A 17,240-nucleotide genomic window follows, 5' to 3' on the forward strand; every position below is an offset into this window, starting at 1 on the left:
TAAAACTGGATTGTGGTAAAGGTCGCACCACTGTATAAATTTACTAAAAATCATTAAACTGTACACTTGCAGTAGGTGTGGGGTACGGTATGCAAATTATCTTCAATAAAACTGTTAAAAATGTTTAAAAAATCAGTCTCCTTACTTAGTCATTTTATCCCATCTTATGTTCTGGGAATACTATTTCTGTGGGACATTGTGCCAGAGACTGCTAAGTGAGTCTCTCAACTCTTTAGTGACAGAATCTCAATTTTTTAAATTGAATTATAGTTGATTTGCAATATTGTGCTAGTTTCAGGAGCACAGCAAAGTGATTCAGATATATATATATATATATATATATATATATATATATACTTTTTCAGATTCTTTTCCATTATAGGTTATTACAAGATGTTGAATATAGTTCCCTGTGCTATACAGTAGGTCCTTGCTGTTTATCTATTTTATAGATAGTAGTGTGTATCTGTTAGTCCCGTACTCCTAATTTATCCCTTCCCCTGCTTCCCCCTTTGGTAACCATAAGTTTGTTTTCTATGTCTGTGAATCTGTTTCTATTTTGTAAATAAGTTCATTTGTATTATTTTTTAGATTACACATATAAGTAATATATAATTGTCTTTGTCTGACTGACTTCACTTAGCATGATAATCTCTAGGTCCATCCATGTTGTTACAAATGACAATATTTCATTCTTTTTTATGACTGAGTAATATTCCATCACATATATATATATATATATATATATATATATATATATATATATATACATATAGCACATCTTCTTTATCCATTCATCTGTTGATGGAAACTTAAGAACATCAATTTTTAAAAATATTTATTTATTTATTTGGCTGTGCCGGATCTTAGTTGCGGCAGGCGGGATCTAGTTCCCTGACCAGGGATCAAACCTGGGCAGTCTGCATTGGGAGCGCAGAGTCTTAACCACTGGACCACCAGGGAAGTCCCAAGAACCTCAATTTTTAACTTGACACATAACCAAGCAAAATTTTTTTAAAACCATATTTCCCAGCCTCCTCTGCAGCTTGGTGTGGCCATGTGACCGAGTTCTGGCCAATGAGATGTAAGCAGAAGTGATGTGTAGTATTTCCAGGAAGGCTGTTTAAGGGACATGACTCAACTCCACTTTTTCCTGTCTTTCCTTTTTTCTATCCAAAAAAATAGGGACTGGTGTTCCAGCAGCCACTTTGGACCATGAAGTGACCTTGGGAATGAAAGTCAATGATGGTGGAGCAAAAATACTGAAGCCTGGGTTACTGACAGTACCACAGAGCTCCATGCCTCCCTTGCACTGCCTGCTTCCCAGATTTCTTTTATGCAAGACAAAAATAAACTTCAGTGTTACTAATGCCCTTTGTCCTTTTGTGTGTGTGTGATATGTAGGCAACTCTAATCCTAATACTACTTTAAATAGGTATTAAATGAAAAGGGCCAAATAATTTTGAGAAATATTATGTTAAAGTTTAACAGATTTCGTTAATGCAGGACTTCTCAGAGTTTTTAATGAACAATGGGAGCTTCCAAGAGGGGCTCAAGTATGCACAATGTCCAAACCAACCTGACCCCCAAACTCTTTAGTGGAGCATCTCATGAGAAGAATGATTTAGAGCAAAGGGAAATGTTACTTTAAAGAAATCCACATCTTGGCCTCTTCCTTTCTAATTCATCCTTCTTCTAGGCTGCTAGAGAGATCTTTCTAAAACATAAACTTGATGGTATCACATCCCTGTTTGAATGATTCTTGTAGGAAAAAGTTCAGACTCCTTCATGTAATGAATAAAACCTTTTGTAATCTGGCCCCTGTCTTCTCTCTAGCCTCACCCTAGCCATCTTACTCTCAAATCATGAACTATTTGTACTGCTGAGAATTGCATATGTTCACCCCAGTCTCTCTGCCTCTGCAGCACATGCTGTGTCTCCTGAGTGGAACACTTTCCACCTGCCACCTTACCTGCCATTCTGCCTTTGATGCTTTAGACCAGGCTCAGGTATCAGCTCATTCATATCCATTCATACTTTGAGCCATTCCTACTATGTAGCCAGACATTGTACTAGTACTTGAGTTAAAAAGCCAAATAAATAGTCCTTGCCCTGGAGGGACAAAGAATCAAATGAATGTAGATAAGAACTGCATTAGTCAGAGTGTACTAATGGCCGTAACAAACAACCTTCACATTTCAGTGACTTGACATTTTGACAGTTTATTTCTCCCTCATAGCACAGTCCAGTGCAGGGAAGCACACGGGTTCTGCTCCGTGCGGTCAGTTGGTGACGCAGACTCATGCCATTGCCATTTTCTGGGGCCTCTTGATTCCTCACTGGATAGTTTTGCATCTGGCCAGCAGATGAGGATAGGAGAAGAGTTTGGAGGATCACATAGGAAGTTTTAGGGGATGCTTAGACATGGGATATATTTGTGTCACTTCTGTCCAGATTCCGTTAGAGTTCGGTCACAAGGACCTATCTGATTACTGAGAAATGTAGTTTTGCTATGAGCCTAGGAGGAAAATGAAATAGGCGGGGGAAAGTAGCCTTTCCTCTACCAGAGATATATAAACAAGAACAATATAGACGCTCAAAGTCAAATGGAGGAAACAGACAAGTGAACAGAGGCAGGAAGGCAAGAGAGAACATGGTCAGGCAGGATGCAACTTGTGTTTTTAGACTTACTGTCACAAAGTTCCAGAACTGTTGGCAGCCCTCTCATGTCTCCCCTTCAGAGCACCTAAGGATTGTTCTTCTGGGGCCCTTTGTAAACATGGATGTACTATGTGGTACAGAAAGTCATGCATCACCGATGTCACCCCCACGTCAGAACTTCAGGGCCTCTTAGCGTCAGCCATCTCTGTCCCAGCCGCTGCTGTGGCATCCAGCTCTGCATGGGCTCCAGTTCCACAAAGCTGCATCCTGATAATCCTTTGCCCTATGGCCCTGCTGCACACTCCTTAACACTGAAGTTTGGGACACCACAGAACCCCACTTGGCACCTATGTGTGAAAAACTGGAATGAATAAGAATTCAGTCAAGATGAGCTGGTGGATAAATTTCCTTCCCTTCCCTCTCCCACAGGCTGTACTGAGACTCATTTTATGTAGCTTCTCAGAGGATAATCCCTTGAGTGGGAGCAATCAGCCACACTTAGTGGAGGCCACATGAATAATCATCCTGGTAATAGCTCTTCCCTCTTTCCTACTTTACTCCTTTTTTTAAAAAAACTATTTATTTATTTGGCTGCACCAGGTCTTAGTTGTGGCACGTGGGATCTTCGTTGCCATGTATGAGATCTTTGTTGTGGCATGGGGCTCTTTTTAGTTGCAGCATGTGGGATCTAGTTCCCTGACCAGGGATCAAACCCAGGCTCCTGCATTGGGAGCACAGAGTCTTACCCACTGGACTGGCAGAAGGAGAAAGTCCCCTACCTTACTCCTTTTGCCTCTCACTCCTGCCCTACAGAATCAGCCTCTGCATTGTGGAGAACCCAGGCTAATATGTCCCCATGGATGGGTACAGCTAAAAGACACTTAGCTGTATGTGTTTCCCCTCTAGCCCCTGGATACTGCGGAAGTGTTTTAAGGGTCAGATTCCACTAACCTTGGTCGGTTCTACAGACTTGACTCTTTGAAGGTCAAGCCTGCTACCTCTCCTGAGTATAGCTACCAAATCTTTCCTTTGCTTGTACCTGTACCATTCATTTGTGAATCAATCATGCATTCCTATTGATTTCTTGTTTAGTGATATAACATTTGTGTCTTTGCGTGTGTTTAATTTCTTATGTGCTACTGACTTTTCTCAAGTTTAAGAACAGGAATTACTGACAAATCTACCTCCCTCCCCTCTCCCCCTCCCACACCTCACAACAGTGTCCTTGCTTTTATGCTTTGGCATGCACACTCTCCTCCCTCTGCCTGGAGTCCCATTCCTCCCCCACCTCATTTGTGCTATGTCATCTTTTGTGGGCACAGGATTTGATTGTGTGAACGGATGGCCACTCGACTCCCATGTTGGACTCACCAAGTCTGCCTCTGATATAACTCTGCTCCCAGCCCCTTTCCAGAAGCTAATGTTCACAAACCCAAGTCCCATGAGCAGTTTTAGACCCTTGATCCTGGTGTCAGACTGAAGAGGCTGTAGCTACCAGCTGTCTGGTCCTGCTTCAGCCCCTGCAGCCGCTGGTTCAGGAGAGCAAGTCCGCTCTGCATTGGGAGAGTCAGCGGGGACAAGCAGCTCTCTGCATACTCACTCACCAGCAGCTCTTCAGGATCCATGTGTCAAACTCTGCCTTGTCCTCAGCTAGACTATAAGCTCCCTGAGGTCAGAGATGTCATCTGCCTTGTTTAATATCTAGAACAATACCTGGAACATAGGTGGTGCTTAATAAATATTTGTGTAAGGAAGGAAGAAAGAGGAGGGAGGAGGGAAGGACCGTGATACATCTTGGCCAGTCTTGAGTCAAATGAAAGAAATGTGCACAGGTGAAGTAGACAGGTGGCAGGGGGCGGGGGCTGCTATCTTTGTATTTTTCAAACTGGAGAAATCTCTGGTGTCTGCCGAGAAGGGAAGAAGTGGTCCTCGGAAGAGAGTTAGGGCCATGGGATGAAAATCATAGGAATGCTGGGGTTTCAAAGACACTAAAAATATCCTCTCTCTGGGGGTGCAGTAAGGCTCTGCTAAATCATTACAGCTACCTCTGACAAAGTCAAACCATGTTCATCTTAAAAGTATCAGACAAACAGCTCTTGGAATCATCAGGACTCAGATCATTTCTACTTTAATTAAGGTAAAATGAGCCTCCACAGTCAGAAGCCAACCATTTTATTTTTTGTGGGTGTTAAGGAAACACCTGTGATGGAGGCAAGCAGGGGGTAAGGTGGTGAGGTGACTGCCACATCTGGGAGGGGGGCAGTAATGCATGCCATACAGAGTATTCAGCCAGACAGGCCCAACTCCCCATTCCTTTCTGCCTGCATCTATTTTCTTTATAACATTTATCACTACCTCTCCCCCTGTATTTGTTTATTGTCTTTCTTTCTCCTTAGCAGGTCCATTCCACGACAGCAAGGTCTTTGTCTTATTGACCGCTGTATCTCCTGTCTTAGATCAATGCCTGGCATTTAGTGGGCATTCAAAAATTTGCTACTAACGAACGAATTAAAGAATATTAAACAATTAGTTGAATCACTGCCATATGCTGGGCCCTGTCCTTGAGGATGCTACAAGGATGGTGAGGGAGACAGGCCTGAACATAAACACACCATAGCTCGACACCTGATTTTACGGAGGTATATCCAAGGCGCCGCAAGACCGCCGGGGCTAAAAACTCCCCGGGTGTGCGGGGGGTCCTTGGGAAGAAGCCCGTGTGCCAGGAGTGCCCGGGAGCCAGGAGGAGCGGCAGGGATGCGGCTGGAGACAGAGCTCGGGGCTCCTTGGCTCTTCGCCTGGCTTCTCGGAATCTTCTTTTCCTGACCAACAGGACCTCGGCCCCAGCGGAATCTCTCTGTCGCGGCACCCCAGTCACAACCTCTCCCAGCCCCGGAGACGCCAGCCCAGGGTGTTCCATATGGCTAGCCCGCTACCTAAGAGACCTCCACCTGCTGGCTGAACCCCCGCCCCGCTCCGCGCGCGCGTGCTCCAGGTCCCCGCCCCCTGCCCGCTGTCTGCGGCTGCAGGACCCCGCCCCGCCCCCTCGGCCCGCAGGACCCCGGCCCCGCCCCGCCCCCGTGGCCCCGCCGCTCTGTCCCGGGGGGCGGGGCCGCGCGCAGCGGCGTCTCTAAGGCGGGGGGCGCGAGGCAGGGGGCGGGGCGGCCCCGGCGCCGGCCAATCAGCGCCGCTATCACATCCATGCAAATACGAGCACAATGGAGCGAGCCCATCACTCGCCCCTGCAAGCAAGCTTGAAATGGGCTTCTGTCTGAGCGGCAGCCATGCTGACCAATGACTCTGTGTTTTGGGCCGGCGAAGCCCAATGGCATGGCAGGGAAGGCGGGCCCGAGACGGGTTAGGGTGTCCTTGCAGGGTGTCTGAGCTAAACTTCACCAAATAATAGCTGTTTGTATTTTGGCTGCTGCAGGAGCCATTTTAGGTAAGTTCTTCTCTTAACTTTTTATTTTCCTCCCCGGCCTTGGCGGGTCGGTCTTGTCCGCGGGTCCCCGACCCCGCACCGCCGGCCGGGCTGCGGTGCCCCTATGAATGAAGCCAGGATGAGGGGATGCGGCGGTGCCGAGGCCCGGCCGGGCTGGGGTCCGAGCGGGGCCGGCGGCGGGCGGCCTGGCGGAGGGCAGGCGGCGGCCTGAGGCCTGAAGCGAGGGGCCGGCCTCCGCCGCGCTCCGCTCCGCCTCGCGCTCAGGCCAGGCGGCCGTCCTTGGGAGTGCGCCGCTGCGGGCCGCGCGGAGGGTTGGGGGTCCGGGCAGCCCCCGGCCCCGGGCCAGGCGTGCGGGGGCGGGGCGTGCGGAGGGCTCCCCCTTCCCTCCCGCCTCCCCGGGGCCCGGCCGAGGAGAGACCCCCGGCCGTGCAGCGGCGGGGCGGGGGTGACCGCTATTCGCGCCGCCGCCCCCGCGGAGAAGTTGCTCTATTGGCGTCCTGCGTCTCTTTGCAGGGGTGGAGGAGGGTGGGCTGGTGCCAGGCTGCTGCTCCGGGAGGGGGCGGGGGCCCCGGCGCGTCCTCCGAGCGCGCACCCCCTCCGCCCCCTTCTTACGCACTAGCGCGCACTCGAGAATTGGAACCCTGGAGATGTCCAGCAACCCCGCAGCCAAGTTCTGTGCATTATTAGATTGCATGTTTGAGCTTTAAAAAACAAAAACAAAAACGGAATCTGTCCCCTTCAGGGTATTTATTTCCTTCGCTGTTGAGAAGTAACGGAGTCTGTTCCCAAATTTCCAGAGATATGCCTGTCAGATGTGTAGAGGGTTGGCAGCTACTTGGTTTTTAAAAAGACGCTGTTAGGAAATCCCCTCACTAGTGAGATAATTGAAATTTGAGTTTGTTTGCAGCTTGTTTTATTTGATCCAATTAAAAATGCATAAGCAGACTCATATTTGTGTACCTAAAGTGTTCCTAGTTCCAGTTACGATTGATGTGACTGTGGTTTCGGTAGTGTGTGATCTAATAAGGCAGTATAATTCAATTTTGAACCTGTAGGCCCGTGATCTCCAAATTAGGGTTTATGGACCATTAGTAGTCCGGCCAAGGTTTCTAGTGAATCCTTGGCATCTCCAGGCATCTTTGGGACTGTGTGTGCACGTTATTCTCCACACTGCTCATTTCTGGTGTAGCAGATCCGTGAACGGAGAAAATACCCATTTAACATTTTTTACAATTTTTAGAGTGTCTGCAGTATGGCCTGAGATTCGACTATTGTTTCGCAAATGGCTCATAGGAATACCATCCCGGTAGGCTCCAAATTTCGACGTACTTTAAGGGGATATGCTTGTGACCCCTAGAAGAGTCCAGACAAGGGCCACAGTGTTGTGTTCTCAGGGCTAATTATGAGCTATCTTTCTTACTGGGGATTTGTACCCATCGACTGTGCATGGCACAGGAGAATCTGTTGGTATTCCAAATTGGAAGATCAGGTTGGCAACCTCAGGGAGATAGTTTTTCTAAACTTTGTGGCTCTCTGGGAATAGAGAGAAGGTTTGAGATCCATGTGTGATAAAATGATTAGGCGTGAAATGTCAAGTAAAAGGGTTTATGCCAACCAGAACAGGTGGTTTCATATAAGCAATGCATGACTGTAACAAAAGGCCTGGGAAAATGTGGAGTTGTAAAAAGGTTAATTTTGGACATCTTTTCTGTCCCAGGGCAGATTTCCTAGATGAATTATTTAAGCTTTTTTCTTGATTAATGGACTATTAAAAGCTAACCTTTACAATCCCCCCCCCTGCCCTTTTTTTTGCTAACTTTGGACTCTCCCATATAGTAACCAGACTATGATACTGTTCTTGCTGTAGTGTGGCCATGGGCAAAGTAAATCTAGATCTGTTGTGAAATTAGCTGTGTCTCATCGCAGTATTACAGTCTGCCTGGAGTCTCATCTTTTACACTGCATTTATATATTTGCTTTTTACATTAGCTCTTCTGTTATAGCACTGCAAAGTCTTGGAATATGATCACTTTCCCCACAACTTTTTAATGTTTTATAGCTTTCTAAATATTTTTATAATTTATTATTAGTATAGTCCGAAGTTCTCTGAACTCATCAGTATATTACTTCAGGCAAATCACGGGAGAAATTGAACGGCCAGTTGAAAGTGAAGTGGGAGGCCACAAGTGACGTTACTACATTTCTGGAAAATCCTTTGGCAGTTCGTTTTTTTGTATTTATTGATTTACTTTTTTCATAACTATTTCAAATACCAAAGAAAATCTGAAGCAGAAGCTTATCTCTTTAGAAACTACATCTCATTTGTGAGTTTTGCTATTATATTACAGAAAATCTATCAGAAACAACAGGCCCTTGGGCTACTGTGTCTTGGGGATCTCTGATTTAGAGAAGTTTCGAAGACGTTTTTCAGTTTTCTTGGATGGATGTATGGCTTGGGGCAGAGACTCTGAGGCCAGCGGGGGCAGGGCAGGGCGGGTGTCGAGAGGGTGGAGCCAGAGAGCAGCTGGAGATGTGATAAGAGACCGGGACTTCATTCAGAGTGCTGCAGAGGCCAAGCAAGGCTTGTCCAACTGGCTTTCTAGAAAGATCCCTTGGCTGCTGGGGAGGGGTGGACTATGGTGGCCAGAGGGCAGGAGGGAGCCGAGGGAGAGTGACCAGTGGTCGGGCAAGATGTTGGTGGCCTGGACGGGAGGGGCCGCAGTGGGGAGAAATGGGCAGACTGGGGGTGTCCTGGCTTGGGGGGCCCTGGAGAGGAGCAGGGCCGGCAGAAGGACGTGCTGTGTGTGAGGTGCTGATGGGACATCACCACAAATGCTGCCTCCCAAGTTACTGTCCCCAGAGGCAGCCACGTGGTGACCAGTGGGGGAAGAGTGCAGCTTAAACTCCTCAGAATCAGAGCTCTGGCCACCTCCTCCTCTTCCTTCTGAGCCCCCAGCCCTGTCTGCCCCTCATCCAGCCCTGTGACGACCGCCCCCCCCTTCCTCATCCAGCCCTGTGACCACCGTCCCCCCTTCTTGACCTTGGCCTTCCCTGACCTCACCAGCTTTTCTTCCAGTTCTCCTAAATGCTGCCCTGGGGGTCAGGAAAATGCCCCAAGCAGAGTTTGTGGTTAAACCACGAGGAAAAAGGGTTCCACAATCTCAGGCTTGATTCTCACTGCAGGTGCCTATGTTTTTCAGCTTTCATGGGAAGACTTTGTAATAACCGAGTGGATCACATATGGATTCATGTTCTGAACCCTTTGGAACCGGTTTTAGGATTTAAGGATTCTACCTGCATAAATATCTTTGGTATATGACAATGACAGTATCTAAATCAACTGAGGAGACTATGTTCTCACCCTATTCTCTGTCCCTCCAGTATAGCAAGGTTTGAATTTTTTTTTTTTTTTTTTTTTTTTTTTTGCGGTACGCGGGCCTCTCACTGTTGTGGCCTCTCCCGTTGCGGAGCACAGGCTCCGGACGCGCAGGCTCAGCGGCCAGCGGCCATGGCTCACGGGCCCAGCCGCTCCGCAGCATGTGGGATCTTCCCGGACCAGGGGGCGAACCCGTGTCCCCTGCATCGGCAGTCGGACTCTCAACCACTGTGCCACCAGGGAAGCCCTGAAATAATTTTTTTTAAGTTGTCCAACAATACCATTTTATTTCATGTACATAAGCTCAGGTGCCAGCAGGATGAAAAAAGAAATAAATAAAATTTTGGGTAATAACTGATAACAACTACCTTTAAGAGAAAACATACCTCCATTAGTGAGTTTCTTGAAAATTTTCTTTTAATTGAAGTATAGTTGATTTGCTATGATATGTTAGTTTCAGGTGTACAGCAAAATTATTCAGTTATATATACATATATTTCAGATTCTTATTCATTATAGGTTATTACAAGATATTGAATATTGTTCCATGTGCTATGCAGTAGGTCCTTGTTTATTTTATATATAGTAGTGTGTGTCTGTTATTCCCAAACTCCTAATTTATCCCTCTCCCCCGAAATCGTTTTATTTTTAAAAATTATTTAGTATTTCTCTTTATACTTCCATCCTTCATACAAAGCTTTAGTCTAATTCAGGTGAAAAGCTACAGTGGATTCCACGGGACTGCCTGCATTCCCCCGTACCAGGTTATTACTATATTGAAAACTCTTCGAAATACATAGAAAATAGCTAGAGCTTAGATATCTGTTCCCTAGAGAACATTTTTGTTTGCAGTAGAATATAACACACTTGTGAGGGAAGCAAAAAAACTAGCATTGAATGAATGAATACCTGGTCTGTGTCCAGCACTTAGCCAGGTGCTGGGACTACAGAGATGAGAAAAAATATCCCCATTTTCTTAGCCACTCCGTGAGCTCCATGGTCTGCAGCTCAAAGAAATGAAGTAACTTGTTCAAGGCCACAGAGCTGGTTCAGGTTAGAGTCAGAATTTGAACCCACATCATCTTGATCCAAAGCACATATTCTTTTCACCACCAGCACTCTCTAAAGGTTTCTTAAAAAGCTGGGGTGTGCTGTCATGCTTTCGTGGTATGGTACTAGATTAACTAGCACACTTTGCGTGAGTTCTGTACACCCGTCCATTTTTACTTCTCCATTTCGAGAATTTGTCACTGAAGAGGCAAGTTGGAATACAGTGAGGGCACCCGGCCCCCCCTTGTCTCCATGGTGTAGGAGAGGTCTTTCTAGGGCACTTAGGAGTTCACAGTTAGCCTAGTACAGTAATAACCATGAAGTGCAGAGAGAGAATGCAGTCAGTTTTTCCTTGCCAAAATGTTCTTCTCTTTAGTTCATTTTGTGGAGGCTTTTGTGGAGGCTCATGAGAAATTCTGTTACTTCCATAAAAGTCTTGAAGGTAGTAAACCGGAGTTACTTTAAAATATCCACCTCTTTTCCAATTTCCGAACCAGATTATTTGCATAAAATCCAGAGAAAAATGTTTAGTTTTGCTTGTGGTACCTGTATTAGTTGGTTTTTCTAGTTTGTAATAGTGATTCCTTACATTCTCCTACTTTTATTCTTTGTGTCATTTGCCATCGAGACTGTTAGGATCTTTGATAATATATGACATAAATAGCTCATATTTTGAGGAGTTTTTAAAAATTGATGAACCTTTTTCTTTATAGTAATAATGAAGGACTTACAATTTTTAGCAAAGAAAAAAACCTGATTTTTCAGTAGACTTCCATGGTGCTTTTATCCACTAGCTATTTCAGAAGAACAACATACTGAGACAGTGTTTGAAAATTCCAGGAAAATTGGGAAGCAGAATTTTAAGATAACTTCAGGACATGAATCCAAACACTTACAAAGTGATGGGTGCATGTTTGAATTTTGTGAAAGAGTAAAGGGAGATTTCTTTTTCTCTCTCTTTTTTTTTTTTTTGGTGGGGCGGCATGCTGGTGCTTAGTTCCCCACCAGGAATCGAACCCGTGCCCCCTGCAGTAGAAGCATGGAGTCTTAACAACTGGACCACCAGGGAATTCCCAAGGGAGATTTCTGTTTGTTTACTTTTTTACTCTATTAAAGATTCTTGTAGGGAGTTTTCACTGATCTAATTTTATGGATCAAATACATTATCAGTAAAATTTTTAATATATTTTGGATTTTCTTGTACAGCTATGTGATCAAGGCATTTTATTTTTGGAATACCTGTATTTTTAAATTCCAAAATTGTCTTTCTGTAAAAGGTCAAGCTTCAGGTTAAATGAAGGTCTAGCTATTGTAGCACTGACCTTTGGTTCCTACCTACTTAGGTTGATGCTTTTTATCTTGGGATTCATGGACACACAGGGAGTCTTTAGCTCATCTGTGAACTGCCCAAAATAGTATGCAAAATATTGTTTGTGTGTGCATGTTTATGGGAAGCCAATCCATCGTTTCTTATGATTCTTAAAGGGATTTGTGGTTCCCCCCCACCCCCGACCCGCTCCCACCTTCTCCTCTCCCCCATCTCTTCCCACCTGCATGCAAAAATAATATTAAGGGTCATTGATTTAGGTCCTTACAAAACAGTTGTTTTGTTTGAGCAAAAGTTTTTTGCCCAGAGGCTGACTTCTTTGGATCTTTTTTGCCCTTTAGCAGTTCCTGCAGTCTCAGTCTGGATCAGTTGTCCTAGGCTTGGGGAGGTCCTTCTGCATCCTTCAGGGTGACATCCAGGCAAGGGTTACCCCCAAATTCTTCCCTACCTTATTGTTATACATGGGAAGCTGTTCCATTGCTTTGCCCATGCAGCCTGATAGAGTGAAGGTTGGAGCAGGTGACAAGACAGTGTTAGAGGGTCCTGGGCCTCTCGATCCCAGCCATCTGCCTCTGCAGATGGGACTGGAGGGGGTGGCCGTGGCAGAAGCTCCTGATGTTATCTTGCTTTGGATTCTACTTCTTACTCATTCTGTTAGTGCTTCATTCGATATGTTAGGAGGAAAAGGGTTTTCTTTCTGACACTGTAAGCAGAACAGTTAAAAAGATGGGGCTTCCCTGGTGGCACAGTGGTTGGGAATCCGCCTGCCAGTGCGGGAGACGCGGGTCTGAGCCTGTGCTCTGGAGCCTGTGAGCCACAGCTACTGAAGCCCGTGCGCCCGTGCTCCGCAGAAGGAGAGGCCACTGCAATGAGAAGCCCACGCCTCACCACCGGAATGAGGAGTGGACCCCACTCGCCACAGCTGGGGAGGGCCCGCTGTGCAGCAGCGAGGACCCAACGCAGCCAAAAATAAATAAATTTATATTAAAAAATGGTTAAAACGGTACATTTAAAAAAAATCTCCCCCCATTTTTATATTCCTCAGATGTTATATGAGATATATACCTTGTAACTTTCCTGTTAATGTTGTTAATTTTAAGTGGTATTTTTCTTAAAATAATGTCTAGTTGAGCATGTAACCTTATTTTATACAGAACATGCATATATGTGAAGTTCTGTTAAACCAGATATTACTATAGGAAAAAGGATCACATATTAAAGTTCTCAGAGCCTTATTTTATAATTTATTTAAGTAATAGTCAAACAAACTGGTAAAACAAAATTATAGAGCAATAAGAAAATTCTTAAGAGTAATCTCTAGCAAGTGGCCGACCTGAAGTTATCCTGGAGATTTTCTCATAGAAGTCCATCTGTTGGGCCAGACCAGAAGTTGAGTAGAAGAAAAATCAGTTTATTTGGTTTGGTATATGGATTGAGGAAAACACCTAAGCTTTAGGTAGTTTGCTGAAGGGCATTGAGTCCTAAAAGGGGATTCTGTTTGATGTGTTCCTTCCCTAAGTATACAAGAGTAAAGAAACGTACCTGGACTGTTCATTTTGGGTTTGGGGAAATCATCAGTATTCATAAGAAATCCTTTTAAGGATTGTGTCTGGAAAGGTAGGTCCAGATCGTTGATTTTATTTACCGAAAGAAATTTTCTGTGATTTAACGCAGAGACTCTATTAATGTTCATTGTGTATCTTGGCTTACTAACTTTTGCAGTGTTAGCAGTCTAAATTCAACCTTGGGTTAACATGAAAAAGTCAAGCCATCATCTTTGTTGACCATGTGACAGATTTGGATCACATAAATGATGACCTGTCAGGTTGTTTCTTTGAGCAGACCCTGTATATTATTGTTTTAAGACACTGGGCCGGGGGGAGGTTTCTGCTTAATGGAAATAACATTTTTGCCTGGAGTTGTAAAAATACCTTGAGGAAATGGTAGAGGATATGAAAGAGATCATTAATGATCGGCTCCAAAAAGATAATCGTAAAAAAAAAGTTCTTCTAGATCTAAGGGCTACTCACACTTAGTCTGGATCTGTGCAGGTCTGTGAACTGTTTGTTACCTGTCTGTGATGAGGTAAGTTCAGAACTTGAGAGAAGGTATTTAGCTGCTTTTACTACATTTTTTAGAAAAATGATTTGTCTGTTGAATCTGATAATTTAAAGAGTATAAGTTTATGGTATAGTCCTTGTTTAAAGTATTTTTTCCTGATAATTAACTTTTCTAGTATTTTATAAAAGTATTGGTCAGTGGTGGATTAGGAAAAAACAAAAGCTAGTCCTTTACCATAGAGAGTACTACTCAAGATGATAGGCAGTATCAGTATCATCTTGGAGCTTGTTAGAAATGCAGGTTTTAGGCTCCGTTCCAGACAACCGAAATAAACTACCCGGGGTGGAGACCCAGTAGTATGTGTTATAACAAACTATCCTGATGACTTTGTGTACCTTTAAATTTGAGAAACATTGTTCTAGATCATCATTGTCCAGTAGAACTCTATACTACGATGTAACATGTCCTATATCTATGCAGGACTTCAAGTCACATGTGGCTTTTGAAGCTCCTAAAAGGTAGCTAGTATGAGGAACAGAATTTAAATTTTTATTTAATATCCGTGAATTTAAGTTTAAATAGCCACATACGGCTAGTGGCTCTGGCATTTGACAGCACAACTCTAGACCCTTTAACACCCCTGCCACCCACCCACCCCCCGCTTTTTGGGGAAAATAGTGGACTTTTTTTTTCTTTTCACTTAGAAAGGAAAATACAATATGGGACAAGACTGTCCTTTAGGCTAAAATGAGACTAAACAAATCATATAATAAAGTTTAGCACTATTTTTTCCATTTGTGCTTACCTGTTTATTTTTATCTAAAAGTTGATTTGATGTTAAGAAAATAATAGGATCAGAAAATAAATTTGGATCTGTGTCCTGTAAGGTTTTGCAAATACCAAGGTAGCTGTTCCAGCGAGGCCTTGTGACCCTTCATGGCTGTGACTAACATGCATGTCCTTCAGCATGACTGCTGAAGCTTTTTTCTTTCATATAAAGATTTAACACAGGCAGCTTTTAAGTGTAATACTTAATTCTCAATATAAAACGCTGGTTATTGAGGGTTCTCATTACTTTAGACTAGTTAATGGAGATTTTTCCTATGTAAAGTATTTTTGGTTTACCAGCTTACTTAGAGGTTGGTTTTTCAGTTTATAAAGGTATAATCTTTTTTTTTAATAATATTCATCAAAGCTCCCTTGAAGGATTGAGCCTTATCCTCTGTCCTCTTCCAATATACTTAAAAATTGATTTGTTAAAAGAAAGGATTTCTTTTACTCATTCAGGGCTGTATATGCTTCCCTGCCTCCAGCCCCATCTACTTGTACTTCAAATTTTAAACTCATTAAAATCAAGAATAGCAGTGATTCTAATATATTGATTAATAGTCATTGTAGAACTGGAAATTATTTTGTGATTGACAAGTGGAAGGAAGTATGGCTATAGAAGTAAATGAAGATCCACATGTAGAATTATAGCTTTTTAGAATGCTGTCTAGACATAATAAAATGGATCTTTCTAAACATAATTTTATTAAATTTGTTTGCCAGGTTTTAAGTTTTCAAGCAGGAGATTTTTAGTCTTTTAGCAGTGACTCTTGAAGCATGAGAGACAGTGAGGAGGGTTCCCATATGCTTTATACACTCACAGATGTTAGAATCAGAAGGCTTCTTAAAGATAATAAATAGGGCTGCAGGAAGAGCAAATTACTGATGCAGCAGTGTCTCTTGTTTATGGCATGAATTAATGTTGTATTGTTTTCCATTGGTGTTCATTAAAAAGCAGCACTGTTTTCCCTTAAATTCTGTTGTAGGGGACAGGCTTATACTCTCAGAGTGAGTTAATGTATATGGTAGGTTGTATGGGCAGGGGCTACTGTTTAACTGAGACACAAGTATCACTGATTGGGAGAGCTTAACATTTTGTAACATGCAGCTTTGAGCTCTTTTGTTTGACTTTCTCCGAAGGATTTCAAGTTCTTGATCCCTAGGCACATATTTGGACTACTGCTTTGGCGTCTTAAGGAATTGGAAAATCCAGTCTGTTGGAATTGAGATCTGGTAGTTGACAGATCCCAAGTCTTGAAGTTTTGGAGGTTCTTTGCTTCAGGTTTGTTCCTGTCACCTTCACTGATTTGCAGAGCTATGGCTGGAATGTGGTATGAGATGTTACTAAAAGACTGATTTCATAAACCATGCTCAAATACCAGACTCCTTATTTACACATATAGTCATGCTCTGTCCACCCTTATCTGCTCTCCCTGCAACATTTCATGCTATCAGGGCTCTCCCCGGGTGCTCCTGACTTTTCTTCCGTTGTTCACTCTTGAACTAAGCTCTGTTGCTACCATCATAGCTGTGGTTGTGGCAGTTACTTCTAGTTTAAGATTTAAGTGTTGTCAAGTCTTACATGATTCAGCATCTTAACTAGATTCTGCTAAACCAGAGTTTCTTTTTGGTTTCTCAGGATTGCAGAAGAGTAGAGTTGGAAGGGATTTCAGAGGGCATCTAGTCAATATTGTCATCTTGTGGATGATGGAACAGAGTAACTAGTTGTGTCCTAGTCAAAAATTTTGATAGGTCATAGAACTGGTTTATGGTCAAGTTAGGATTAGAATTCAACTCTCATTTCACTAAATAAGACTCTTTCCCTAACTCTGATGCTTAGGGTCCTAAAAACCCACACAGGAGGATTTCACTTAAGAACTTACAGGGAGAGTAGGGGAAGCAGTGCTCTGAGATTAGAAGTGAATTTGTGAAAGGCTGCATAATTTTTTTTTCTCTTAATTAAAAAAATTTTTTAAACATCTTTATTGGGGTATAATTGCTTTACAAAGGCTGCATAATTTTTTCATATATTCTCCAAAATAAAATATATTGTCACTGAAATTTTACATGTCTTAAAGGAGTCAGAATAGTGGTACTATTTTGGTAACTCTTGTTTACTACTTTTTGCTTACTAGAAACTTTTTGGCATGTCCCTCCATCATATCACGGTGAGATACTTATAAATTCACCTTTGCTTTATTGCAAATAACGTGCATGAGAGGCTGTTTTCACATCTGCATGTTCATTCAGCTTTATGCCTTAGGGTTATTAGAATAAGTTTTTCCCAGAGCCCTCAGTAGTCATGATAATAATAACAGCAGCTACCAGTCATTGGGTGCTTACTGTGTGCCACGTGTGGTCTGAGCTTCTTTCGTGGTGTGGTGGTGGTTAGGGATGTGCGTCGATATTCTTTTTTCTTTTGCGTACATGGTGGGATTGCACTTCTCCATTTCCTTGAAGTTGAGCATGGCTCTGTGACTTGCTTTGGATACTGAAAT

The 17,240-nt window shown here is 43.5% G+C and overlaps 1 protein-coding gene and 1 long non-coding RNA gene across 3 annotated transcripts in view; both read left to right on the plus strand.

Moving 5' to 3' along the window:
- The window catches only part of LOC132438499 (uncharacterized), a 58,174-nt gene extending 56,837 nt beyond the window's left edge, over positions 1-1,337 (plus strand). For both annotated transcript variants that reach the window (XR_009522202.1, XR_009522203.1), the window contains exon 4: positions 1,186-1,337. This is a non-coding gene — a long non-coding RNA (uncharacterized lncRNA). The remainder of the gene's footprint in view (positions 1-1,185) is intronic.
- Positions 1,338-6,047: 4,710 nt separating this feature from the next.
- The window catches only part of CHD6 (chromodomain helicase DNA binding protein 6), a 212,800-nt gene continuing 201,607 nt past the window's right edge, over positions 6,048-17,240 (plus strand). Inside the window, exon 1 of the mRNA XM_060030773.1 lies at positions 6,048-6,100. The gene's annotated coding sequence lies outside the window, so the exon portion shown is untranslated. The remainder of the gene's footprint in view (positions 6,101-17,240) is intronic.

Source organism: Delphinus delphis, chromosome 15 (genome assembly GCF_949987515.2).
Source record: "Delphinus delphis chromosome 15, mDelDel1.2, whole genome shotgun sequence".
In the NCBI taxonomy this organism is placed as follows: Eukaryota; Metazoa; Chordata; class Mammalia; order Artiodactyla; family Delphinidae; genus Delphinus; species Delphinus delphis.